At 45.6% G+C, this 26,930-nt stretch overlaps 1 protein-coding gene across 2 annotated transcripts in view; it reads right to left on the bottom strand.

The window, feature by feature from the left end:
* The window catches only part of LOC115463743 (TNFAIP3-interacting protein 3-like), a 152,224-nt gene that overhangs the window by 6,452 nt on the left and 118,842 nt on the right, over window positions 1-26,930 (bottom strand). Inside the window, exons 11-12 of one of the 2 annotated variants that reach the window (XM_030194486.1) lie at window positions 16,367-16,449; window positions 1,497-1,595 (exon numbers count right to left, since the gene is read on the bottom strand). The gene's annotated coding sequence lies outside the window, so the exon portion shown is untranslated. The remainder of the gene's footprint in view (window positions 1-1,496; window positions 1,596-16,366; window positions 16,450-26,930) is intronic. The other variant, XM_030194487.1, reaches the window with a different exon arrangement.

The following is a 26,930-nucleotide window of genomic DNA, read 5'->3' as shown; positions in this document are numbered from 1 at the left end:
TATAAAGATGATCAATTTGTATCCATTGGTACAGAGCTAAGAAGAATTTCTCCCTAGGATAGTCTTATTTTATTACAATTTTAAAAACACAGGGGCCCTTTTACTAAAGCATGCTAACAGGGGAATTTTTGAAACAGAAGGGCACCCATCTTTCGACACAAATTGGGAGATGGGCATCCTTCTCTCAGGGGCGCCCAAATCGGCATAATTGAAAGCGGATTTTGGGCGCTCTCAACTGCTTTCCATCGCGGAGACAACCAAAGTTCATGGGGGCGTGTTGGCAGCGTAGCAAAGACGGGACTGGGGCGTGCTTAAGAGATGGGCGTCCTCGGCCGATAATGGAAAAAAGAAGGGAGTCCCTTAGGCGACTTTACTTGGTCCATTTTTTCTTGCGACCAAGCCTCAAAAAGGTGCCCAAACTGACCAGATGACCACTGGAGGGAATCGGGGATGAGATCCCCTTACTCCCTCAGTGGTCACCAACCCCCTCCCACCCTAAAAAAAAAACTTAAAATTTTTTTTTGCCAGCCTCTATGCCATCCTCAAATGTCATACCCAGCTCCATGACAGCAGTATGCAGGTCCCTGGAGCAGTTTTAGTGGGTGCAGTGCACTTCAGGCAGGTGGACCCAGGCCCATCCCCCCCATACCTGTTACACTTGTGGTGGTAAATGCGAGCCATTCAAAACCCACCAGAAACCCACTGTACCCACATGTAGGCGCCCCCTTCACCCCTTAGGGCTATGGTAGTGGTGTACAGTTGTGGGGAATGGTTTTTTTTGGGGGGGGTTGGGGGGCTCAGCACACAAGGTAAGGGAGCTATGCACCTGGGAGCAATTTCTGAAGTCCACTGCAGTGCCCCCTAGGGTGCCCAGTTGGTGTCCTGGCATGTGAGGAGGACCAGTGCACTATGAATGCTGGCTCCTCCCACGACCAAATGGCTTGGATTTGGTCGTTTCTAAGATGGGCGTCCTCGGTTTCCATTATCGCCGAAAACCGGGGATGACCATCTCTAAGGTCGACCTAAATGCTGAGATTTGAGCGTCCCCGACTGTATTATTGAAACGAAAGATGGATGCCCATCTTGTTTCGATAATATGGGTTTCCCCGCCCCTTCATGGAGCCGTCCTGTGAGGATGGCCCGAGGAAAAATTGGGCGCCCCATTTGATTATGCCCCTCCACGTATGCCTGGTAACACTATAGAAATGATCTGATTCCTCCACAGCATCAATGTGAGTGATGCATCTTTTAGCCACTGAAGTAAAATACAATGCTTCATAATCAAACAAGCTTTTTGGATACAAAAACAACGTTCACCTCAGTCTAATTCCAAATCATCCTCCAAATCTAAGAAACAAAGTTCTAAACTTTTTGGTATAGTTCTGCCCAAAAGACCTGCCAAATGATCCCATAGGTGTCTCCAAAACAAGCTAATTTGGGGGCAATAAGTTCATGATTTTAATGTGATCCCATAAGACTGGTTTAATTGAATCTACCTGATTTTCTCTCAAATGGCATTTTTCCTTTAGGTGGAGGTGCTCATTGAGAAGATCTTCAACCTGTTTTCTGCTTTGTTCACTGAAACTTTCGGCATCCTGTTTTGAGCAAAGGACAGATGAAGGAGGTTGTTTTGCTTGAAACTGATAAGACCATTTTTTGCAAGTTACTATATAGATAATGAAAGAAAATTTCTAAAAGCAATGTTTTACTGTTTATCTAAATTGCAGGAGTAAACCAATAGCATATATTCCCGTTGGATGATAATGCTCAATTTTGGCAGATTGTGATGGAACATAACTTCTCTTTGTAACAGAACTAGCAAGCCCTATGCAGAATGAAAATCATGAGAAGATTTGGTATTCATAAATAGCTTGAGAGATTCCTGTTCACGAAGACTGGGTGAAAGATACCAGAGGGAATGACCTTAGCAATCCCCAAATTAAGCTTCTTTAAACATTTGTTTGCTTTTTATAAGAATCATCTCTATCAATCAATTTATTGAGTTTCTTTATCTAATTTTAGGACAAGAATGATTTTATTCCAATTGTTGATCAACTGGGATCCTCACATCTGACCTGTATAAATGATTGTGCCACAAAGACAAATATTCTTGTAGATACATCAGTGATGCAGAGGGGCATTTTCAGTATGATATCTAAATCAGACTTTGCACATTTTGTGGAAAACGTCCAAAAATCCAGAAACAAAAATGGTCATTTTCAAACCTGAAAAACATTTACCTTTTTTTTTTCCAAAAATGGCCATTTCCTAGAAGTTATTGTGCTCAGTGTGTCTATTTTTGTGGATCATTTTCAAGAAAAAAAGTTAAAGTGAAAATGCACAAAATCAAGCCATTGGGAGGTAGGAGGAGCCAGCATTCTTAGCAGACTGGCCACACAGGCATCCTAGCAGATCAGTTGAGGCATTGGAGAGGGCACTGCAGTGGACTTCATATAAAAGGTCCCAGGTACACATCTCACCATTGCTCCCTTATATTGTATGGTTAGCCTCCAAAACCCACCAAAAACCTACTGTACATCACTACAATAGCCCTTATGCCTACAAGTGTCACCTATATGTGGGTACAGTAGGTTTCTGGTGAGTTTTGGAGGGCTTACATGTTCTAACACAACTGTATTAGAAAGGGATATGGGCCTGGGACCCCTTTCTACAATGCACTGCATCAACCACTAGGTTACTCCAGGGATCTGTCTGCTGCTCTAATAGGACTGGCAATAACATCTGAAGCTGTCATAGAGGCTGGTATATACTGTTACTTTCACTGCTTTGGGGGGGGGGGGGGGTGGGAGGGGATCCGTGACCATTGGGGGAGTAAGGGGGGGTCATGCCTTAATCCCTCCAGTGGTCATCTGGCCATTTAGAGCACCTTTTTGTGACTTAGGGCCCGATGCACAAAGACAGCCGTTAAATATGTCTGCCTCCGTAAAACTTACCAAGTCACAAACAGTGCTCCTGCCTCCAACATTTTTAAGGTGTGGGGATAAGGGGAGGGGGTCACTAGGCCACCAGGGTGATTACTGCTTGGAGGAGTCAGAGGTCCACTGGACCCAGGATGTTTTGTGTGTGTGTGGGGGGGGGGGGGGGTGGGAATGGGTGTAGGGGGTTTAGGTCCACTGGACCACTAGGGATTTGCTGCTTGGGGGTAGGGGGTCAGGGTCAGGTGTGGTTCAGAGACCATCAGGGGCGTTTTCAGATCTTGCCGGGGGGGGGGGGGGGGTCCTGAGCACTTACCACAGGGAGCAGTCTACTTGCACTATACAGTGCCAGCAGGCTGCTCTCCATAACGACAGGTCCAGACCTGCCTTAAAATTTTGCATGGTAAAGGTAGGCACTCAGGACTGTGCATTGCTCAGAATGCTCGTTTTAACACTAATAAGCTCCTTGCAATGCATTTAGGGTTTTCGGTAGTTGCTAATGGCAAACGTTAGAGCCACAGAAAACCTCTTTGTGCATTACTTGCTAAATAACATTTGCTTTAGACTGGCTACAACCAGTCTAAAGCAAACGTTCACAGAACGGAAAGCTGGTGCATCGGGCCCTTAGTTGTTATAAAAACAGGTAAAAAATGTCTAAATTGTAGCCCTAGACATTTTTGTTTTGTTCCATTATGGCAGGAAAACCTCCAAACCACCCAAATCCTGTCCTCAGTATGCCTCTGACAGCCCCCCCCCCCCCCCCCCCCTTGTGATCTGGATGCACTGCAGATGAACTGCATAGAAAAATGTCTTATAAATGGGTTTCGAAAACAGTGATTTGAATATTTTGGCAAAAAAAAGTCATCTGCAGCTTTGTGCTATTTTTTGGACTTTTTTCTGTTTCGAAAATAAGTATCACACCAGCATGAATATTTACTAGTCTTCAGTTATTGATTGACATTAGTAATCCCCAGTAGTGCACTGAAACATATGGTTGTGGTTTTTTTTTTAATGAAGAAAGAACACGCTAATACTACTGTGTCCTTACCCTCAATGAATATGTATGGGATCTATCTGCATTCATCTCCTCCACTGTGTACCAGGGGCGTAGCTACGGGTGGGCCTGGGTGGGCCCAGGCCCACCCAATCTTGGCTCAGGCCCGCCCAAACGATGACGACTGGAACGGCAACTTTTACCCGAAGTCGCAACGATGAACGGGCAGGCAGCGCTGCGGTAGTAAAAGCAACAAGGAGACTGGTTCGACTCTCCGTTCTTCACTTCCCTCCCTCTGCGTCCCGCCCGAAAGGAAATGACGTCAGAGGAAGGCGGGACGCAGAGGGAGGGAAGTGAAGGACGGAGAATCGAACCAGTCGACTTGTTGCTTTTACTACCGCAGCGCTGCCTGCCCGTTCATCGCTGCGACTTCGGGAGTAGACTGGAACGGAAGTTGGCTTGGAGATGCTGTGAAGGGGGAGGGGGGACACGCTGGATACAAAGGGGGAAGGGGATGGACAGAAACAGGATGGGCAGGGGAGAGAGGAGAATTGCTGGACAACAGGGATGGATGGAGGGGAAAGGGGAGAGGAAATTTGCTGGAGATGGATGGCTGGAGGAGAGGGCAGGGGAGAATGGAGAGTTGCTGGACATGGAGCGGAGGGCAGGGGAAAGAAGAAAATTGCTGGACATGAATGGATGGAGCGGAAAGGGGAGAGAGGAAATTTGCTGGAGGAGAGGGCAGGGGAGAATGGAGAGTTGCTGGACGAATGGATGGAGGGAGGGAGGGGAGAGAAGTCAGGAAGGAGGTGCACATGGATAGAGGGGATGGAAGAGAGGAGAAATGCTGGACATGGATGGAGTGGAGGGCAGGGAAGAGAGGAGAAATGTTGGACAAGGATGGAGGTAAGGAAAGACAAAGGAAGTAGATGCACATGGATGGAGGGGAGTGAGGAGAAATGCTGGATATGGATGGAGGGAAAACTGCTGAGTTTAAGGGCTGGTTTGGAACACGTTGAGGGGCAGATACTGAAATTCGAGGAAGGATAGGGGCAGGGCTACAGATGGTAGACAGGACGCATAAGGACACAGGAGTATGGTGGACATGGTGAGTGAAAAATATCAAATGGAAAGAAGACACTGCGTAAAACAGAAGACACTGGGACCAAAGCGAATAGATCAGACAACAAAGGTAGAAAAAAGTATTTTATTCAGAATTTATTAATTTGAATATGTCATCTTTTGGAAATGTGCATCTGTGATATTTTGCATGTAAGTTTAAATTTTTCTGGTATTGCTGCATGCTGAGTCTGACTTCTTGAGTTAACTTTCCAGTTCAGTATTTTGCCTTCATATTTTTTGATTTCTAGTTCCTTGCGTCATGTCTGTTGTGTCATGTGTTTTTTCAAGTGTGATCAAGGTGCAGTATTCTGCTAGCATGTAGTATTCGCAGCCCTTTTTGTTTTGCTTTTTTTCACGAGGTAGTGTATTGGTGTTTTAGAGCCTAGTGTAATTACAGTTCTGCCTTTTCAAGCATAAGGTTGTAGCTCATCCTGTCCTTGGAATTAGTGCTGTTATGGTTTTAAAGATATGAGTGTGTTTTTGCACAAGTTTGTGTATAGCATTTTGCAGTGGAGAGATTGTGGGATAATGTAATTATATTTAAAAATATCAATTTTCCATTAAGTATGTATGTGGTTATACTGATGCAGGGCAGCTGTTGGGCAGACTACTTAGAAATCCATCATCAAGTGAATTCTTAGGCATTATTTTGTAGGATCCCAAGAGACACTACTCATACTTATATAGACAGTGCGTGCCCACCCATATTAGCTCTGGGCCCACCCAAACTCTCAGGTCTGGCTACGCCACTGCTGTGTACAAATGGATCTAATGCATATTCAGTGTGGAAATCCTGAAAGCCCAATTGGACTATAGCCTTCCAGGACTGAGTTTGAGGACCTCTGCTTTATAGAGGAATGTAGAGGCTAATAATAGAGCAAATGAGTTAAAAGGGCAGGTAGGCACCAACTTACGTACAATTTAATAAATATATCTAAGGGGCTCATTTTCAATTCCTACTTCAGCTCTCTCTTTTTTTATTTCTTTAAATTGACCTCCAGAAACAGGCATATACCTACTGTACCTAAATATTTATAACACCTGCAAGCCTGAAGATGAGGTGGTGTACAGTAGGTATATCCATGTTCCTGCACTGACCAGTTGGCTGTCCCTCTGCTCTGCAAATGGAAAGAAAATGGAAGAAGAATCCGACTGAAAATAATAAGAATCAGCATAAGGAATGGCAAGTCAAATGCAAAGTGCTAGGGACTTTGAAAAAAAGATTGCGTTGGAGGCAAAAACACATGGAGGGGCATAATCAAACAGGGCGCCCAAGTTTTCCTGAAGACGTCCTTGGAGGACGTTCCCACGAAGGGGTGGGGAAACCCATATTATCGAAACAAGATGGGCGGCCATCTTTTGTTTCGATAATACGGTCGGGAACGCCCAAATCTCAACATTTAGGTCGCCCTTAGAGATGGTCGTCCCTAGAGATGGTCATCCCCGATTTTTGGCGATAATGGAAACCGAGGACGCCCATCTCAGAAACGACAAACTCCAAGCCATTTGGTCGTGAGAGGAGCCAGCATTCGTAGTGCACTGGTCCCCAGCACATGCCAGGACACCAACCAGGCACCCTAGGGGGCACTGCAATGGACTTCAGAAAAAGCTCCCAGATGCATAGCTCCCTTACCTTGTGTGCTGAGCCCCACAAAATTCACTCCCCACAACTGTACACCACTACCATAGTCCTTAGGGATGAAGGGGGGCACCTAGATGTGGGTACAGTGGGTTTCTGGTGGGTTTTGGAGGGCTCACATTTACCACCACAAGTATAACAGGTAGGGGGGGGGGATGGGCCTGGGTCCACCTGCCTGAAGTGCACACTAAAACTGCTCCAGGGACCTGCATACTGCTTTAATGGAGCTGGGTATGATATTTGAGGCTGGCATAGAGGCTGGAAAAAATATTTAAATCTTTTTTTTAGGGTGGGAGGGGGTTAGTGACCACTGGGGGAGTAAGGGGAGGTCATCCCCAATTCCCCCCGGTGGTCATCTGGTCATTTAGAGCACATTTTTGTGACTTGGTCGAAAAAAAAAAAGGACCAAGTAAACTCGGCCAAGTGTTCGTCAGAGACGCCCTTCTTTTTTCCATTATCGGCCGAGGACGCCCATGTGTTAAGCACGCCCTAGTCTCGCCTTCGCTATGCTTCCAACACGCCCCCGTGAACTTGGTTGTCCCCGCAACGGAAAGCAGTTGAGGACGCCCAAAATCGGCTTTCGATTATGCCGATTTGTGTCGAAAGATGGGCGCCCTTCTCTTTCGAAAATAAGCCTGATAGTAAAAATTTTTTTAAAGTATATTAAAAGCAAGAAGCTGGCAAAAGAATCGGTTGGATTGCTAGATGACCGAGCAGTAAAAGCAGTGGTGTGCTGGAGCCGGCTCGCACCTGTTAAATTTTCTTCCGGCTTGCGAGACGGTTGTTGAAAATAGCGAGCCGGCTCTGGCTCTCCTCCCTCCCTCCGGATCCGCCTCACCGACCGCTTGTTCTTTGAATTCTTCCAGCGCTGACTGTCCACCGCTGCCAGTTCGTGCTTTAAAAATGGCCGCCGAGACTTCCAGAGGCGGCCTCGCGAGACTTCTACTGAAGTCTCGGCGGCCATTTTGAAGCGCGAATCGGCAGCGGGGGACTAAGTCAGCGCTGGAAGCGGGCAGGCAAGACTGCCTGCCCCGAAGAATTCAAAGAACAAGCGGTCGGTGAGGGACCGGATTGGGAGGGAGGAGGGAGGAGAATTCGCCAAACAACTTGGGAGGGGGTGGCAGGGGGGAAAAGGGAGTCACTGCTGGGCATGGGTGGATGGAGGGGGTCGCTGGGTATGGGTGCATGCAGGGGAGATGAGGGTCACTGCTGGACATGGGTGCATGCAGGGCAGGGGAGAGGAGGGTCACTGCTGGACATGGGTGGATGGAGCCTGGAGGACAGGGGAAAGGAGGGTCACTGCTGGACATGGGTGCATATAGGGCAGGGGAGAGGAGGGTCACTGCTGGACATGGGTGCATGCAGGGCAGGGGAGAGGAGGGTCACTGCTGGATATGGGTGGATGGAGCCTGGAGGACAGGGGAAAGGAGGGTCACTGCTGGACATGGGTGCATGCAGGGCAGGGGAGAGGAGGGTCACTGCTGGACATGGGTAGATGGAGCCTGGAGGACAGGGGAAAGGAGGGTCACTGCTGGACATGGGTGCATATAGGGCAGGGGAAAGGAGGGTCACTGCTGGACATGGGTGCATGCAGGGCAGGGGAGAGGAGGGTCACTGCTGGACATGGGTGGATGGAGCCTGGAGGACAGAGGAAAGGAGGGTCACTGCTGGACATGGGTGTATGCAGGGCAGGGGGAGAGGAGGGTCACTGCTGGACATGGGTGCACGCAGGGCAGGGAGAGGAGGGTCACTGCTGGACATGGGTGCACGCAGGGCAGGGGAGAGGAGGGGAGAGAGAAGAAATGCTGGACATGGATGGAGGGGAGAGAAGAGTGAGGACGGAGATGAGATGAGGGAAAAGGAAGAGAGGAGAAAAACTGCACATGGATGAAGAAAATAGACAGAAGCTGAGGACCAGAAATGAAGAAGAAAGGAGGAAAGGAAAGAAATAAATGGAAAGGAAGCCCTGGAAACGGAGTTAAGAGGACAGATAGCAGCAGAATCGGATACTGGTCCAGCATGATCAGAAAAACAGTCACCAGACTACAAAAGTAGAAAAAAATCATTTTATTTTCATTATAGTGTTTGGAATATGTTCACTTTGAGAATCAGGTGCTCAACATTAAAAGTTTACATTTATTTATGGCATTTTATCGCACATTAAACATGAATTAGATTGGAACCTGGGATCATTTAATTTTTTTTCCTGGAGGAATGCATTGCCACCCCCCCCCCCCCCAGGCTCTCTCCCCGGCCATAGCCAGCTCTGCAATTTGGGGGGGGGGGCGCAGAGGGGGACAGGGGGCGCAGAGGGGGACCAGGGAGAGAGCCTGTTGTTAAACATTTACCAGCACACCACTGGGTAAAAGGGGCATTCAGGGATGACAAAAGCCATAGCAGAGAGATTAAATGAATTCTTTGCTTTGGTCTTCACCAAGGAAGATTTGGGAGAGAAAACAGTCCCAGAAATGATATTCAAAGCTAACGAGTCAGAGAAACAGAATGAAATCTCTATAAAGCTGGAGGATGTAATGGCACAATTTGACAAATTGAAGAGTAGCAAATCATCTGGACCGAATGGTATTCATCCCAGAGTACTGATAGAATTGAAAAATGAACTTGCAGAACTATTGATAGTAATATGTAATTTATATTTAAAATCAAGCATGGTACCAGAAGACTGGAGGGTGTCCAATGCAATGCAGATTTAAAAAAAAAGGTTCCAGAGGTGATCTGGAAAATTATAGACTGGTGAGCCTTACGTCAGTGTTGGGCAAAATGGTAGACACTATTATAAAGAGCAAAATTATAGAGCATGTTCAAAAGCATGGATTAATGAGAAAAAGCCAACATGGATTTGGTGAAGGGAAATTTTGCCTAACCAATCTATTACATGTAGATAAAGGTGAGCCAGTCGATATTGTGTATCTGGATTTTCAAAAGGCATTCGACAAAGTACCACATGAAAGACTCCAGAGGATATTGGAGAGTCATGGGATAGGACGTAGTCTTCTATCGTGGATTAAAAACTGGTTAAAAGATAGAAAATAGAGAGTAGGGTTAAATGGTCAGTATTCTCAATGGAGAAGGGTAGATAGTGGGGTTCCCCAGGTGTCTGTGATGGGACCTCTGCTTTTTAACATATTTATAAATGATCTAGAGATGGGAGTAGCTAGTGAGATAATTAAATTTACTGACAACACAAACTTATTCAAAGTTGTTAAATTGCGGGAGGATTGTGAAAAATTACAAGAGGACCTTACGTGACTGGGAGACTGGGCATCCAAATGGCAGATGACGTTTAATGTGAGCAAGTGTAAAGTGATGCACGTGGGAAAGAGGAACCCGAATTATAGCTACGCAATGCAAGGCTCCACATTAGGAGTCACCAACCAGGAAAGGGATCTAGGCGTCATCGTTGATGATATGTTGAAACCCTGTGCTCAGTCTGCAGCAGCAGCTAAGAAAGCAAATAGAATGTTAGGAAAGGAATGGAAAACAAAAATGAGGATATTATAATGCCTTTGTATCGCTCAGTGGTGCGACCGCACCTCGAATATTGTGTGCAATTCTGGTCACCGCATCTCAAAAAAGATATAGTGGAATTAGAAAAGGTACAGAGAAGGGCGACGAAAATGATAAAGGGGAAGGGACGACTTCCCTATGAGGAAAGATTGAAGTTGCTAGGGCTCTTCAGCTTGGAGAAAAGACAGCTGAGGGGAGATATGATAGAGGTCTATAAAATAATGAGTGGAGTGGAACGCATGAAGCTACATAACGGAGAAAATATTTTTTCACTTAACATGTAATTAAACTATAGAATTCGTTGCCAGAGGATGTAGTAAAAGCAGTTAGCTTAGCTGGGTTTAAAAATGTTTTGGATAGCTTCCTAAAAGAAAAGTCCATAAGCCATTATTAAAATGGACTTGGGGAAAATCCACTGAAGCAGCATAAAATGTATTGTACTGTTTTGGGATCTTGCCAATCCAGGTACTTATAACCTGGATTGGCCACTTCTGGAAACAGGATGCTGGGCTTGATGAACCTTCTATCACAGTATGGCAATACGTATGTACTTATTTCTGTAAAAATGCTGCCAGACAGACGTCCCTGTCTTTGGATTTTTATTGCTCAGAATGTGACAGTTTCAGTTTTTACAATGGCTGTGAGATGACCATTTTTTTGGACGTTCTGAGCAGGATGTCCTTTCAAAAATGCCCCTCGATGTGTCTTTATAAAATACTAGCATAAGCAGGAAAAATCACATTTACCTTACAGGTGCAGTCCATGTCTAGATTAAACAAGTACACATGTAAGTTGCATTGTATTATAATTTACCTGTGTACCTATAAACTCTGCCCGCACTCCATCCAAACTTCACCTCTGTACTCACCTACTGGCAAAGTATGTGCCATGATATCAAAGCAAATACAGTACTTTTACACAAGTTGGTATCTTATAAGAGGCCATTTCCACTTTGAATCTTGGTGATTAGGCAAACTATACATTTTTTTAAATTAATAAAATAAATATGTGGATACATACACAGAAAATGGCTTTACAAAATTACCTATACTGGGAAACAGAGGAAAAAATAATGCAAATCGATAAACCACCTAAACTGTAAAAAAAAAAAAAAAAGAGGAAATGTCAATGGAGAAAAGACCTTGGTGATGAGTGGGAGTGGCTGAACTGCTAAACTGCCTCTTGCTCTTCAGCATATACCCCCGGATTCTATATTTGGTGCTCCAAATAGTGCACATTAAATTGTGCGTGCTGCCAATTTACGTGCGCTACTCAATTAACGAGCTTATTGGTGTTATTATTATTATTACATTTGTATCCCGCGCTTTCCCACTCAAAGCAGGCTCAATGCGGCTTACATGGTAATAGGAATATAAAATATTGTTAGAGTAAAAGTTAAGTATCAAATATATAAATGACAAGTGACCAACTCACCCGCAAATGCGCAGTAGAGACTTCCCTCTCTGTCCCGCCCTCGCGTCAAGACGTGATGACGTCAGAGGGCGGAACAGAGAGGGAAACGAACGCTGCTGCCGCTGGAGCCTGGAAACAAAACAACATCGCTGGCGCACCAACCGCCACCCCCCCATCCCCAACGCCACTCCCGCCCCCCTCCGTATTGGGCCCCCTGCACTGACATGACAGCACCTCTCACCTCCGTGTGGAAGCGCTGCAGGCAGCAGCAGAGCGATCTGCTGCTACCTGCAGCGCTTTCACATTGCAGTGAGAGACACTCTCATGTCAGTGCAGGGGGCCCGGCACGGAGGGGGGCAGGAGCAGTGGCGAGGAGGGTAGCTGGATATGGCGGGAGGGCAGGGGGGAGACAGGAGGGTTGCTGGACATGGGGAGAGAGCAGGGCAGAGAGGAGGGTTGCTGGACATGGAGGAAGGGCAGGGGAGAGAGCAGGGTGGGGGGAGGCCAAGGGAAAGAGGAGGGTTGCTGGACATGGGGGGAGGGCAGGGGAGAGAGCAGGGTTGCTGGATATGGGGGGAGGGCATGGGAGAGAACAGGGTTGGTGGACGGGGGGGGGGGGGAGGCCAAGGGAAGAGGAGGTTTGCTGGATATGGGGGGAGGGCAGGGGAGAGAAGATGGTTGGTGGAAGGGGGGGGGGGAGGCCAGGGGATACAGGAGGGCTGCTGGACATGAGGGGGAGGGCAGGGGAGAGAGCAGGGTTGCTGGACATGGATGGATGGAGGTGAGAATTATTACATTTTGCAAAACACAAATCTCGACCGTTTTTAATGGGCTTAACGGCTAGTACCAGAATAAAAGTACATAAGTAATGCCACACTAGGAAAAGACCAAGGGTCCATCGACCCCAGCACCCTGTCCACAACAACAGCCAATCCAGGCCAAGGGCACCTAGCAAGCTTCCCAAATGTACAAACATTCTATACATGTTATTCCCGGAATTGTGGATTTTTCCCAAGTCCATTTAGTAGCGGTTTATGGGCTTGTCCTTTAGGAAACCGTCTAACCCCTTTTTAAACTCTGCCAAGCTAACCGCCTTCACCACGTTCTCCGGCAACGAATTCCAGAGTTTAATTACGCGTTGGGTGAAGAAAAGTTTTCTCCAATTTGTTTTAAATTTACTACACTGTAGTTTCATCGCATGCCCCCTAGTCCTAGTATTTTTGGAAAACGTGAACAGACGCTTCACATCCACCTGTTCCATTCCACTCATTATTTTATATACCTCTATCATGTCTCCCCTCAGCCGTCTCTTCTCCAAGCTGAAAAGCCCTAGCCTCCTTAGTCTTTCTTCATAGGGAAGTCGTCCCATCTCCGTTATCATTTTAGTCGCCCTTCGCTGCACCTTTTCCAATTCCACTATATCTTTCTTGAGATGCGGTGGCCAGAATTGAACATAATACTCAAGGTGCGGTCGCACCATGGAGCGATATAACGGCATTATAACATCCTCACACCTGTTTGCCATACCTTTCCTAATAATACCCAACATTCTATTCGCTTTCCGAGCCGCAGCAGCACACTGAGCAGAAGGTTTCAGTGTATTATCGACGACGACACCCAGATCCCTTTCTTGGTCCGTAACTCCTAACGTGGAACCTTGCATGATGTAGCTATAATTCGGGTTCTTTTTTCCCACATGCATCACCTTGCACTTGCTCACATTAAACGTCATCTGCCATTTAGCCGCCCAGTCTCGTAAGGTCCTTCTGTAATTTTTCACAATCCTGTCGCGAGTTAACCGCTTTGAATAACTTTGTGTCATCAGCAAATTTAATTACCTCGCTAGTTACTCCCATCTCTAAATCATTTATAAATATATTAAAAAGCAGCGGTCCTAGCACAGACCCCTGAGGAACCTTACTAACTGCCCTTCTCCATTGTGAATACTGCCCATTTAACCCCACTCTCTGTTTCCTATCCTTCAACCAGTTTTTAATCCACAATAGGACGTTTCCTCCTATCCATGACCCTCCAATTTCCTCTGTAGCCTTTCATAAGGTACCTTGTCAAACACCTTTTGAAAATCCAGATACACAATATCAACCGGCTCCCCTTTGTCCACATGTTTGTTTACTCCTTCAAAGAATTGAAGTAAATTGGTCAGGCAAGATTTCCCCACACAAAAGCCGTGCTGACTCGGTCTCAGTAATCCATGTCCTCAGATGTGCTCTGTAATTTTGTTTTTAATAATAGCCTCTACCATTTTCCCCGGCACCGACATCAGACTCACCAGTCTATAATTTCCCGGATCTCCCCTGGAGCCTTTTAAAAAAATTGGTGTTACATTGGCTAACCTCCAATCTTCCGGTACCATGCTCGATTTTCAGGATAAATTGCATATCACTAGCAGTAGCTCCGCAAGCTCATTTTTCAGTTCTATCAGTACTCTAGGATGAATACCATCCGGTCCAGGAGATTTGCTACTCTTCAGTTTGCTGAACTGCCCCATTACGTCCTCCAGGTTTACCATGAAGTCAGTAAGTTTCTCCAACTCGTCCGCTTGAAATATCATTTCCGACACCGGTATCCCACCCAAATCTTCTTCGGTGAAGACCAAAGCAAAGAATTAATTCAATCTCTCCGCTACATCTTTATCTTCCTTGATCGCCCCTTTTACCCCTCGGTCATCCAGCAGCCCAACCGATTCTTTTGCCGGCTTCCTGCTTTTAATATACTGAAAAAAAGTTTTACTATGCTTTTTTGCCTCTAATGCTATCTTTTCTTCGTAATCCTTCTTGGCCTTCTTTATCTGTGCCTTGCATTTGCTTTGACACTCCTTATGCTGCTTCTTGTTATTTTCAGATGGTTCCTTCTTCCATTTTCTGAAGGTATTTCTTTTAGCCCTAATAGCTTCCTTCACCTCACTTTTCAACCAGGCCTGCTGTCTTTTGGAGTTCCGTCTTTCTTTTCTAATTAGTGGAATGTGTTTGGCCTGGGCCTCCAGGATGGTATTTTTGAACAGCGTCCATGCCTGTTGTACAGTTTTTACCCTCTCAGTTGTCCCCCTAAGTTTTTTTTCCACCGTTCTTCTCATTTTATCATAGTCTCCTTTTTTAAAGTTAAACGCTAATGTATTTGACTTCCTGTGTATAGTTACTTCAAGGTTGATATCAAAACTGATCATATTATGATCACTGTTATCAAGTGGCCCCAGTACCATAATGTCCCTCACCAGATCATGCGCTCCACTAAGGACCAAGTCTAGAATTTTTCCTTCTCTCGTCGGCTCCTGCACCAGCTGCTCCATAAAGCTGTCCTTGATTTCATCAAGGAATTGTACCTCTCTAGCGTGTCCCGATGTTACATTTACCCAGTCTATATTTGGATAATTGAAGTCACCCATTATTATCACATTGCCCATTTTGAAGAGATGAGTAGGTAGAGATAGGCAATGGGGGGAAGCAAAGTGGGACATATAGTCTGGGTCAAAGTCGTTATCATATGGGTATGTGATAGGTAGATGAGTACATAAGATTAATCTAGGTCATTAGGTTAGGCTTGCTTGAATAAATGGATTTTTAGTGCTTTCCGGAAGAGTAGGTAGTTACTGATTGATCGGATAGACCTGGGAAGGGCATTCCAGAGTTGGCTGCCTAGGAAGGAGAAGTTAGATCCATAATAGGTTTTGTACTCGATTCCTTTGCAATTGGGGTAATGCAGGTTGAGGTAATTTCGCGAGGTTTCAGACATGTTTCTGGTGGGAAGGTCAATCAGATTGAGCATATAGTCCGGCGATTCACCGTGGATAATCTTGTGGATTAATGTGTGGATCTTGAAGTTGATTCGCTCCTTGATTGGGAGCCAGTGAAGCTTTGCACGAAGGGGGGTTACGCACTCAATTAATTGGCTGATAATGGCTAATTGGCAATAATTGGAATTTACATACACATCTTTTTAGGTGTATTCTATTAAGAGGTGCACGTAAATTCAAGCTCGCATGGCCAAAAAGGGGGCGCAACAATGAGAGGTGTGTAGGCATGTCATGGCCATCAATGTAGTTGTAGAATTCAGGGGAGTACACCTAGATTTACGCATAAGCATTTTACCAGCTTTTCACTGGCGTATATGGCATCCACCCGGCATATGCGCTATTCTTTAAACCGTGTCTGAATGTAGACATGGCTTACAGAAAACCACTAGACGTGCAAAATGGATGTGCCTAGACTTTAGTCGCCTTATATAGAATCCGGCCCATAATGCCTTCAGCTTTATAGCTATAGGATTTCTCCACATGTGTTCCCTAAGCTAAGTATTTTTTTTAGCATGGTTTTGCATGTTTCTAAGCTTCAATTTAGCGCTTTGCTATTATTCTATTGAACTGATTTATGAGCACTTGTAATATGGGGTTTTTTGAGCCCCATATATCTTATAAAAAGCAAGGGTGTTTTTCAGGGTCTAAGTCTCCTTGTTTTTTCTGTACTTATCACTGAGGTCATTTCTACACTGACATTGAGCAGGTGGAATTTTCCTCTTTTTTTTTACACAGTATAGGTGGTTTATTGATTTGGTTTACAAAATTGCCACCATACTGTGATTCATGTCACTTGATGACTATAGAAAAGAATAGCCCTTTCTTTAAAATATGCAACAGGTACAGATAAGGAGACTTTCTTCAGACGAAGATTCTGGACATTCAGTATGAATAAAGAGGTCCTGAAGGTTCTTAAAACATCATACCTTTATCTCCTTTAACAATTTCATCAGAGTTTTCATTATATGTTGCTTTTCCTTTTCTATCCTATCATTACTTGTAAGGAGGCCTGTAAGAAAAAAAATAAACATTTGTTTCAGAAGTATGCAACCTCTAGTCCACATAAACACCAATCTGCCTAGGTTTTCAGAATAGTCCTAATAAATCTGTATGAGATAGATTTGCACACAACTGTGCATACAGATCCATCTCATGCATATTCATTAGGGCTATCCTGAAAACTTGAGTGGACTGGTATCTGTGAGGACAGAAAATTTTCTACCTCCAATTTGTTCATATAGGCACAATTTTAAGATCTGTAACTTTACCGTACATTGAGGACATTTTTAGTAAGAAGGTCATATGTACTGTAGCTTTAAGCAAATCATTCCATGTCTAGAGTTATTTTCTTAAAAGTATGATTTTGCTATGATACTGTACTACTATACTGTAGCTCATAAGAATATAGGAATAGCCATACTGGGTGATCCATCTAGCCTTGTATCCTGTTTCCAACAGTGGCCAATCCAGATCATAAGTACCTGCCAGAAACCCAAACAGAAGCAACATTCAGTGCTACCAATCCCAGGACAAGCAGTGGCTTCTCTCATGTCTATCTCAATAGCAGTCTATGGATCCTCAGGAGCTTAGTCAAGATCGGGAGGCGGGGCTGGTGGTTGGGAGGCAGGGATAGTGCTGGACAGACTTGTACGGTCTGTGCCAGAGCCGGTGGTGGGTGGCGGGACTGGTGGTTGGAAGGTGGGGAATAGTGCTGGGCAGACTTGTACAGTCTGTGCCCTGAAGAGCACAGGTACAAATCAAAGTAGGGTATACACAAAAAGCAGCAAATATGAGTTATCTTGTTGGGCAGACTGGATGGACCATGCAGGTCTTTTTCTGCCGTCATCTACTATGTTACTATGACCTTACTTCCAGGAACTTTTTAAAACCCAGCTATGCTAAATGCTGTTACCACATTCTCTGGCAATGAGTTCCAGATCTTAACTAATCTTTGAGTGAAAAAATATTTCCTCATATTTGTTTTAAAAGTATTTCCATGTAGCTTCATTGTGTGTTCTCTAGTCTTTCTACTTTTTGAAATAGAAAAATATCGATTCACTTCTACTTGTTCTGCACCTCTCATGATTTTGTAGACCTCAATCATATCTCCCTTCCCCTTTTTTCCAAGCTGAAGACCCCTAACATCTTTAACCTTTCCTCATATGAGAGGAGTTCCATCCCTTTTAACATTTTGATCGCTCTTCTTTGAACCTTTTCTAATTCCGTTCTTTTTTGATAATCAATAGAAATCAAACAAAATAAAACATGGAAAATAAAATAAGACGATACCTTTTTTATTAGACATAACTTAATACATTTCTTGATTAGCTTTCAAAGGTTGCCCTTCTTTGTCAGATCAGAAATAAGCAAATGTGCTAGCTGACAGTATATCAGTGGCGATCCTAGCCAGCATGACACCCGGGGCGAATCGCCAATGCGCCCCCCCCCCCCCCCCGGTGAAATGACACCCCCCGGGTGCACACCGCTGGGGGGGGGGGGTGCCACGGCGTGCGCCTGTCAGCTGAGTTCGCTAACGCTGCAGCTCCCTCTGCCCCGGCCGGAACAGGAAGTAACCTGTTCCGGGGCAGAGGGATCTGCAGCGAAGTTAGCGAAGTTAGAGAACTCAGCTGACAGGCGCGTGCCGCGGCACCCCCCCAGCGGCGTGCACCCGGGGCGGACCGCCACCACCGCCCCCCCCCCTTGGTACGCCACTGCAGTATATATAAGTGAAGCATCCAAGCCTTTCATTGACAGTCTAACAGGGTGGGTGGGAGGTATGTATGGGGACATCAAAGCATTCAATTGATAGTCTAACAGGATGGGTGTGGGTTGTTGAGGGGAGGGTGATAAACAGAGAAATACAACTTTATGGTTTATAATGGGCTAGAAAAACCAGATCCTTGTTGTCCTGTCTGTTGGGTGTCAAAATATTCAATCATTCTGACTTCAAAGGACTTACGTTCCTGTATTGTTTTAAAGTTACCTTTCAGGATTCTCACTGTGAAATCACTGGTACAGTGTCCTGGTCCTGTAAAGTGCTGACCAACAGGGGTGGGAGCCCTACTGGCACCAGTATTGTTCATGTGATGTCTATGTAAATTGAATCTTGTCTTAAGCATCTGGCCTGTTTCTCCAATATAGCATCCTTCGTTACATTTTTTACACTGAATAATATATACAGTGAGAGTGCAGGTGAAAGGGGATCCGGGAAGGCATGAAGAAAGGGGGTGCAGGGAGCCGGGGAATCCCAACGGGGCAGATTTCATGTGCACAACACCCACATTCAGAAAGATGGGCTACCGGAGGCAGAGAGGTTGGCTGGGTTAAGGAAGAAGGGGAGGAACTACCAGTCCCAAAATCCTTCTCTTCCCCACCCGGCTGTGCAAGAGTTAGAGGAGGAGATAGAAGCAGGGCCGTGCCGATGCGGTAAGCCAGGTAAGCGCCGCAGGGGGGCGCCCACCTCTGGAGGGCGCCGCCGCGGTGCTTACCCTCGCCCCGGCGCCCCCAGCCCAATCGTGGACTTCTTCAGACTTCCCTGCTGCCCTCACAAGCGTAGCGCTTTTGTGAGGCAGCTCGGGCTCTCCCTCCTTCCTTACTTGGTTCCCGCTCTGGCTTCCCGATCGGCAGCCCCCCCCCCCCCCGCGTGTTTTAACCTTTACTCTCCGACGTGGGAGCGATGTCAATCAATGAAGAACGTAGAACAGACTCGCTTCCAGCTTCTCTCTTCACAGTGTCCCGCCTTCAGCATCAGCGATGATGCACTTCCTGTTCCCGCGAGGGTGGGACACTGTGTGAAGAGAGAAGTTGGAAGCGAGTCTGTTCTACGTTCTTCATTGATTGACATCGCTCCCCACGTCGGAGAGTAAAGGTTAAAACACGCGGGGGGGGGGGGGGCTGCCGATCGGGGAGCCAGAGCGGGAAACCAAGGAAGGAAGGAGGGAGAGCCAGAGCTGCCTCGCAAAAACGCTGCAGCCTGCCACATGTAGGGGGGAGGGCCAGGGGAGAGGAGAATTGTGGCCCATGTATGGATGCAGGGCAGGGAGAGAGAAGAAATCGCTGGACAGGAGGGGAGAGGGCAGAGCAGGGGAGGAGAATTGCTGACATGATGGATGGAGGGAGGGCAGGGAAGAGAGGAGAATTGCTGGGCATAGATCGAGGGGACAGGGGGAGAGAGGAAATTATCTGGAGATAGATGGAGGAGAGGCAGGGGAGAACGGAGAGTTCCTGGACATGGATGGAGGGGAGGGCAAGGGAGAGAGGAGAATTCTGGACATGGATGATGGGAGATGGGAAGATGGGATCCTGAGATGGGAAGGCGGTAGAACAAGAGGACATGAATGAGATTGAAGGGGGGCAGACTCAAAAAGATGTCAGGAACCAAGTGTTCTTGTAATAATTTGTTAAAACTTATAAATAAAATAATTAAAAAAAAAAAAAAAGATGTCAGGAAGTATTTTTTCACGGAGAGGGTGGTGGACGCTTGGAATACCCTCCCGTGGGAGGTGGTGGACATGAAAACGGTAACGGAATTCAAACATGCGTGGGATATGCATAAAGGAATCCTGTGCAGCAGGAATGTATCCTCAGAAGCTTAGCTGAAATTGGGTTGCGGAGCAGGTGGGGGGAAGAGGGGTTGGTGGTTGGGAGGCTAGGATAGGGGAGGGCAGACTTATACGGTCTGTACCAGAGCCGGTGATGGGAGACGGGACTGGTGGTTGGGAGGCGGGAAATACTGCTGGGCAGACTTATATGGTCTGTGCCCTGAAAAAGAAAGGTACAAATTCAATATAAACTCATATCTTGGGCAGGACTAGATGGACATGCAGGTCTTTTTCTGCCGTCATCTACTATGTTACTATGGATGGATGAATGGGGACAGGGGAGAGAGGAAATTTTCTGGAGATGGATGGAGGAGAGGGCAGGGGAGAACGGAGAGTTCCTGGACATGGATGGATGGATGGAGGGTGAGGGCAAGGGAGAGAGGAGAATTCGGGACATGGATGTGATTGAATGGGGACAGGGGAGGAGAGAGGAAATTTGCAGGATATTGTGGATGGATGGAGGAGAGGGAAGGGGAGAATGGAGAGTTGTTGGACATGGATGGATGGAGGGGAGGGACGTCAGGAAGGAGATGCACATGGATGGAGGGGAGGGAAGAGAGGAGAAATGCTGGACATGGATGGAGTGGAGGGCAGGGAAGAGAGGAGAAATGTTGGACAAGGATGGGGGGAAGGAAAGATAAAGGAAGGAGATGCACACGGATGGAGTGGAAGGGAGAGAGGAGAAATGCTGGACATGGATGGAGGGAAGAGAAGACAAAGGTTGTAGATGCACATGGATGGAGGGGAGTGAGGAGAAATGCTTTATATGGATGGAGGGGAAATTGCTGAATTTAAAGGCTGGATTGGAACACTTTGAGGGCAGATGTTGAAACTGGAGAAAGGATAGGGTGGTAGACAGGACGCATAAGGACACAGAAAGATGGTGGACATGATGAGAGAAAAAAATATCAATGGAAAGAAGGACACTGGGACCAAAGCTAATAGAAAAACTAAATGCTCTGACAGCAAAGGTAGAAAACATTTTTATTCAAAATTTATTAATTGGAATATGTCAGCTTTTGGAAATGTACATCTGTGATATTTTGCATGTAAGTTTCAATGTTTCTAGTATTGCTGCATGCTGAGTCTGACTTCTTGTATTTTGCCTTCATATCTGTTAAGCCATGTGTTTTTCATGTGTGATCAAGATGCAGTATTCTGCTAGCGTGAAGTATTTGCAGCCCTTTTGTTTTATTTTGGTTTCACTAGGTTGTGTACTGGTGTTTTAGAGCCCGGTGTATTATAGTGCTGCCTTTCCACACATAAAGGTTGTAGCTCGTCCTGTCCTTGGAATTAGTGCTGTTATGGTTTGGTAAGGCTATGAGTGTGTTTTTGCACAAGTTTGTATATAGTGTTTTGCAGTGGAGAGATTGTGTGTTGGCCTTACTAAGTTGGCACCAAAAACACCAGAAAGGGTGTACAGCGTAAATCATGACACACTACCTCTTGAAGGATCTACATATGGTCGTTAATAAAAGGAGCTCATTGTGAACACTAGCCACCCTAAAAGGGTGTTTTTTGGCTCTACACGTATCATGATATTATGATCCCTTGTTTCATATTGTTGACGGTCTGCATTTTCCGTATGGGTGGTATATTGGTGTATTAGGTTTCTGCCCAGTGTAATATTTATGGTACAGTAAGGTTCTGAGTGTGTTTTTGCACAAAGTTGTGCATAGTGTTTTGCAGTTGAGCGATTGTGTTTAGTATATGCTTTGAGCAACCACTTTATTCTTTGACATATGATACATATCTAATATCTAAATTTAATAAAAGGTATTAACTGTGACTTTTATTTTTACTTATTTTTTTTCTGTGTGTTTGACAACACTTATGGAGGTAAGCTCCGCCCCTGGCCCACCCCTAACCCCGCCCCCTTTAGCCTCCCCAAACAGTTGGGCCACCGACCGCTATGGCAGGCATGGATGGGAGGGCAGCAGCAGGGCCCAGGGAGAGGACAAATTGCTGGAAGTGGAGGGGAGAGAGGAGGATTGCTAGCTATGGATGCAGCAGGGAAGGGCAGAGAGGGACAAGGATGGACATGGGGGCCCAGGGAGAGAGAAGAAATTGCTGGAAATGGAGGGGAGGGGAGAGAGGAGGATTGCTGGCTATGGATGGAGGAGGGAAGGGCATAGAGGGACAAGGATGGACATGGGGGCCCAGGGAGAGGACAAATTGCTGGAAATGGAGGGGAGGGGAGAGAGGAGGATTGCTAGCTATGGATGGAGGAGGGAAGGGCAGAGAGGGACAGAATGGACATGGATGGGAGGGCAGGACCCAGGGAGAGAGGAGAAATTGCTGGAAATGGATATAGAGCAAGAAATGAAGAAGAAAGGAGGAAAGTAAAGAAATAAATTAGCCCTGGAAATGGAGTTAAGAGGACAGATAGCAGCAGACTCAGATACTGGGGCCAGCATGATCGGAAAAGAAGTCACCAGACAACAAAGGTAGAAAAAAATCATTTTATTTTCATTTTAGTGTTGGAATATGTCCACTTTGAGAATTTACATCTGCTATCTTATTTTGCAATGTATAGCAATTTGTTTCTAAGAATATTGCTGACAATTCCTGTCAGTGTGGCAAGTGGTGAGCGATCATTTTCACCGGGGGGGGGGGGGGGGGGGTGCCAACTGATAGTCTGCAGGGGGGCGCCAGAGACCCTAGGCACGGCCCTGGATAGAAGATTGGGAATGGTCTCTGAGGAAGGTGATGAGGGATAGCTGGAGAGATTGGGGGCAGGGGGAAGTTGAAGAGTAGGATAAAATGGAGATTACTGAAGGGCTAGAGGAGGAACAGATGGAGATTGGAGCTCTGGCTCAAACCCGAAAAGCTGCTTTAAGAGGGTGGCTAGCTGTGCCTTGGAGAGACTGGTGGAAGACCGGAGGAGAGAGGCTGAGGTGCTGGGGAAGATCTCTACTAAAGGAGGGAACAGGTGCAGCCCTGGGAGAGAAAAAGGGCTGGGCACAATTGAAACCCCAGCCTGAACCAGGTGGGAACAAAGCTGTGTAACGTGCTGTAAGGAGGTGCAAGAAAGACTGTGGTAAACTGTTTCCTACTGAAAAGGTCTGGGCTGCAACCTACCAAGCTACTGTGTTTTCTTTCTGATAATGTACTGTTCCCTAAGAGAAGTAATCTTAGGTCAAGTGAAGTGAAGTTATATGGACTGTTTGAACCTGACTTGTGCTTTGGGTAGCAAGCCCTAAACACCTGGAGTTAAGGTGTGTCTGGGCGTTTATGTTGACCTGAAGCAAGAAAAATAAAAGCCTTTACTTATAAACGTTGTGCTTTGAATGTGCCTCTGTGAAAGGAATGGAGGGAGGAAGGAGTCCTGGAAGTTCTCAGGGCCTGGAGCTGAGGCTCAAAGCAGCCAGATTGCTATGGAGGGAGGCAGCAGCCGTGTGAAGAAGAAGGCAGCTAAGCAGGGTCAAGCCTGGCTGGGTCCTGGAAGGGCGACCCAGCTACAATACCACAATGTAAGATGAGCAAGTGAAAGATTCCTTTATGTTGAATATCTTTCCTTTGTGAATGACTGTGGGGTCCTGTGAAATGTTTTGGCATAGCTTGCAGCTGGATAAATTACAGGGAAGTGTGCCCTTCTGTTCCTTTTCAGTCTGTTTTGGGAGTTTAGTTCTGATTCGCTTGTGTTTTAAGTTGGGTGGCTGTCGGAAGGCCAGTACTGGTGGGGATGGGAATATCTCTTTCAGTAATTCATCCTCCTGGAGTATAGGTTGTAGGTTCTTTTTTGAGAAACTGCAACCTGAACTGAAAGCAATACTCAAGGTGAGATCGCACCATGGAGCAATACAGAGGCATTATAATATTCTTGGTCTTATTTTGCATCCCTTTCCTAATAACTCCTAGCATCCTGTTCGCTTTTTTGGCTGCCATCACACACTGGGCAGAAGATTTCAGTGTATTGTCTATGAGACACCTAGATATTTTCTTGGGTGCTGACCCCCAAGATGGACCCTAACATCAGGTCACTATGAATTGGATTATTCTTCCCAATGTGCATCACATATTAGTCTACATTAAACTTCATCTGCCATTTGGATGCCCAGTCTTCCAATTTCCTATGGTCTTCCTGCAATTTTTCACAGACCGCATGTGTTTTAACAACCTTGAATAGTTTTGTCTCATCTGCAAATTTAATCACCTCATTTGTCGTTCCAATTTCCAGATCATTCATAAATATGTTAAATAGCACTGGTTCCAGTACAGATCCTTGCAGCATCCACTATTCACCCTCTTTCATTAAGAGAAATGGCCATTTAATCCTACCCTCTGTTTTCTGTCCAATAACCAAATTCCTAATCCACAGAAGGACATTGCCTCCTATCCTATGACTTTTCTTATAATTTTCTTAGGAGCCCCTCATGAGGAGCTTTGCCAAAAGTTTTCTGAAAATCTAGATACAGTACATCAACCAGCTCACCTTTATCCACATATTTATTCACACCTTCAAAGAAATTAAGCAAATTGGTGAGGCAAGACTTCCCTTGGCTGAATCCATATTGATTCTCACCTTCCAATGTTTAGGTACTACAGATGATTTAATGACAGATTACAGTTTACTAATAGCAGATCAGCAATTGCATGTTTGATTTCTTTCAGTACCCTTGGATGCATATCTAACCCTGTCCTGTCCAAGTTGAGTTTTCAGAATGGCTACAATGAATATGCATGACATGACTCTTCAAAAACTGCAAATCTAGCTTACATGTATATTCATTGTGATCATCCTGAAAACTTGAATGGTTAGGTATGTCTTCAGAATATGTTTCAGAAACACTGCTGTATCTTGCTAATATAATATATTTAAATGTTTAATGCACATACTGTCCAAGGCACAGAGCTGATGGTGCACTCACAAAGCAATAAGTAGTTGAGCTTATTCCATGGTATCAGAAAGCATCACAGCCTCGAGGAATATCACAGAGATATGAGAGATATTTGCAGATGATGAAGGCAGTGTATGCAAATCTATCTTATGTATCATCATTGTGGATAGTCAGAAAACCAGATAGACTAGGGGTGCTTCAGAACGGATCTGAGAAACACTTGCATGGGGTGGGGGGGGGGGGGGGGGGGGGGGGAGGTCCATTTTGTAAAATCTGCTTTAAATGCAGAAGGACTTTTATAAAATTGTGCAACTATACACATGTATAACAAGTAAGCAAATAGAAAGTGCGTGCCTACTTTTATGCAATAGTACTTATGCATTCCCAGGGGCATAGTTTGGGAACAACAGAGGTGGGGATGGAGTGTTCATGCATAGAGTACATACACATATTTACACCTTCATCCAAACAGTGTAAGTTGTGCGTTGGCTTGTGTGTGCTATTGGGACTAGATCTTGGAATCTATACTGCCTTGATAAAATAGGCATCTTTTGGACTTCTCATTAGGGCTAGCTTTAGGTGGGGTGAAACTGGGTACTAGATCTGGCCTCAGTGCCAGAAGGGGCCTCAGGTTTGGCCATACCTGAAGACAGCACATTGTGCTGGCAGGATTTGGGGCTCCCTTCGCAAATTTCTGTCCTGGGACTCAGGGTGTAGCCAGACACCCAAGTTTGGGTGGGCCTGGGCCCAAGTTGGGTGGACAGAAGAACCCCACCCCGTCCACAAGTGATTTGGTCTCTCCCTGTCTTGCCTGCATGCCATATGGTCTTTAAAGCATTCCCACTCTCCCACATACCTTTTAATAGTAGATTTTCACCAACGAGCAGCACCTAATACAGACTCTCATGTTGGCCCCACAGCCTTCCCTCTGATGCAAAATTCCTGTTTCTGCATAGGCAGGAATACTCAGAGGAAGGCTGTGGGGCTGGTGAAAGCAGTATGTATCAGTTTGCTGTTCGCTACAGGTGAAGATCTGCTATTTACAAGGTATGCAGGAGGGACAGTTGTTAGGAATTTTCGGCTGGTGAGGCTTGGGGATCCCTGCCAGCCACATCATAGGTAGGGTGCTACTGGGTGGGTCTGAGCTCATGGTGGGCCTGGGCCCATCCGGGCCCACCCTTGGCTACGCCACTGCTGGGACTCAACATGTCTAACACCTGCCCTACTTCTCACATAGTTGTCCTGTTATAAAATCAAGCCCTGAGGTGTCAACATGTCATCAGTCAATAAGATATTTGAAGAAATAGAAATGCATTTCCCTTTCACTTATATTGCAACCTGATAAACTATGCTCACATACAATCTATTATAAAGAATAAAATTAAGGAACACATAGACAAAAATGGTTAATGGGAAAGAGTCAACATGGATTCAGCCAAGTGAAGTCTGCCTCACCAATTTGCTAATTTCTTTGAAGGCATGAGTAAACATCTGGGTAAAGGTGAGCTGGTTGATGTAGTGTATTTAGATTTTCAGAAAGATTTTGACAAAGTTCCTCATGAGAGGACTGCTGAGAAATTAAAAAAAGTCATAGGATAGGAGGCAATGTCTTCTGTGGATTAGGAATTGGTTATTGGACAGAAAACAGAGGGTAGGATTAAATGACCATTTTTCTTAATGGAAGAGGGTGAATAGTGGATGCCGCAGGGATCTATACTGGGACCGGTGCTACTTAACATATTTATAAATGACCTGTAAAGAGGAACGATGAATGAGGTGATTAAATTTGCAGATGATACAAAACTATTCAAGTTGTCAAAACATATGCAGATTGTGAAAAATTGCAGGAAGACCTTAGGAAATTGGAAGACTGGGCATCCAAATAGCAGATGAAATTTAATGTGGACAAATGCAAAGTGATGCACATAGGGAAGAATAATCTGACTCATAGTTACTGATTCTAGGGTCCATCTTAGGGTCAGCACTCATGAAAAAGATCTAGGAGGCATTGTAGACAATACGCTGAACTCTTCTGCCCAGTGTATGGT

This window comes from Microcaecilia unicolor, chromosome 2, assembly GCF_901765095.1.
Source record: "Microcaecilia unicolor chromosome 2, aMicUni1.1, whole genome shotgun sequence".
NCBI classification, from domain to species: Eukaryota; Metazoa; Chordata; class Amphibia; order Gymnophiona; family Siphonopidae; genus Microcaecilia; species Microcaecilia unicolor.
The sequence above is the reverse complement of the archived record's forward strand: the minus strand, read 5'-3'. Positions and strand labels throughout refer to the sequence as shown.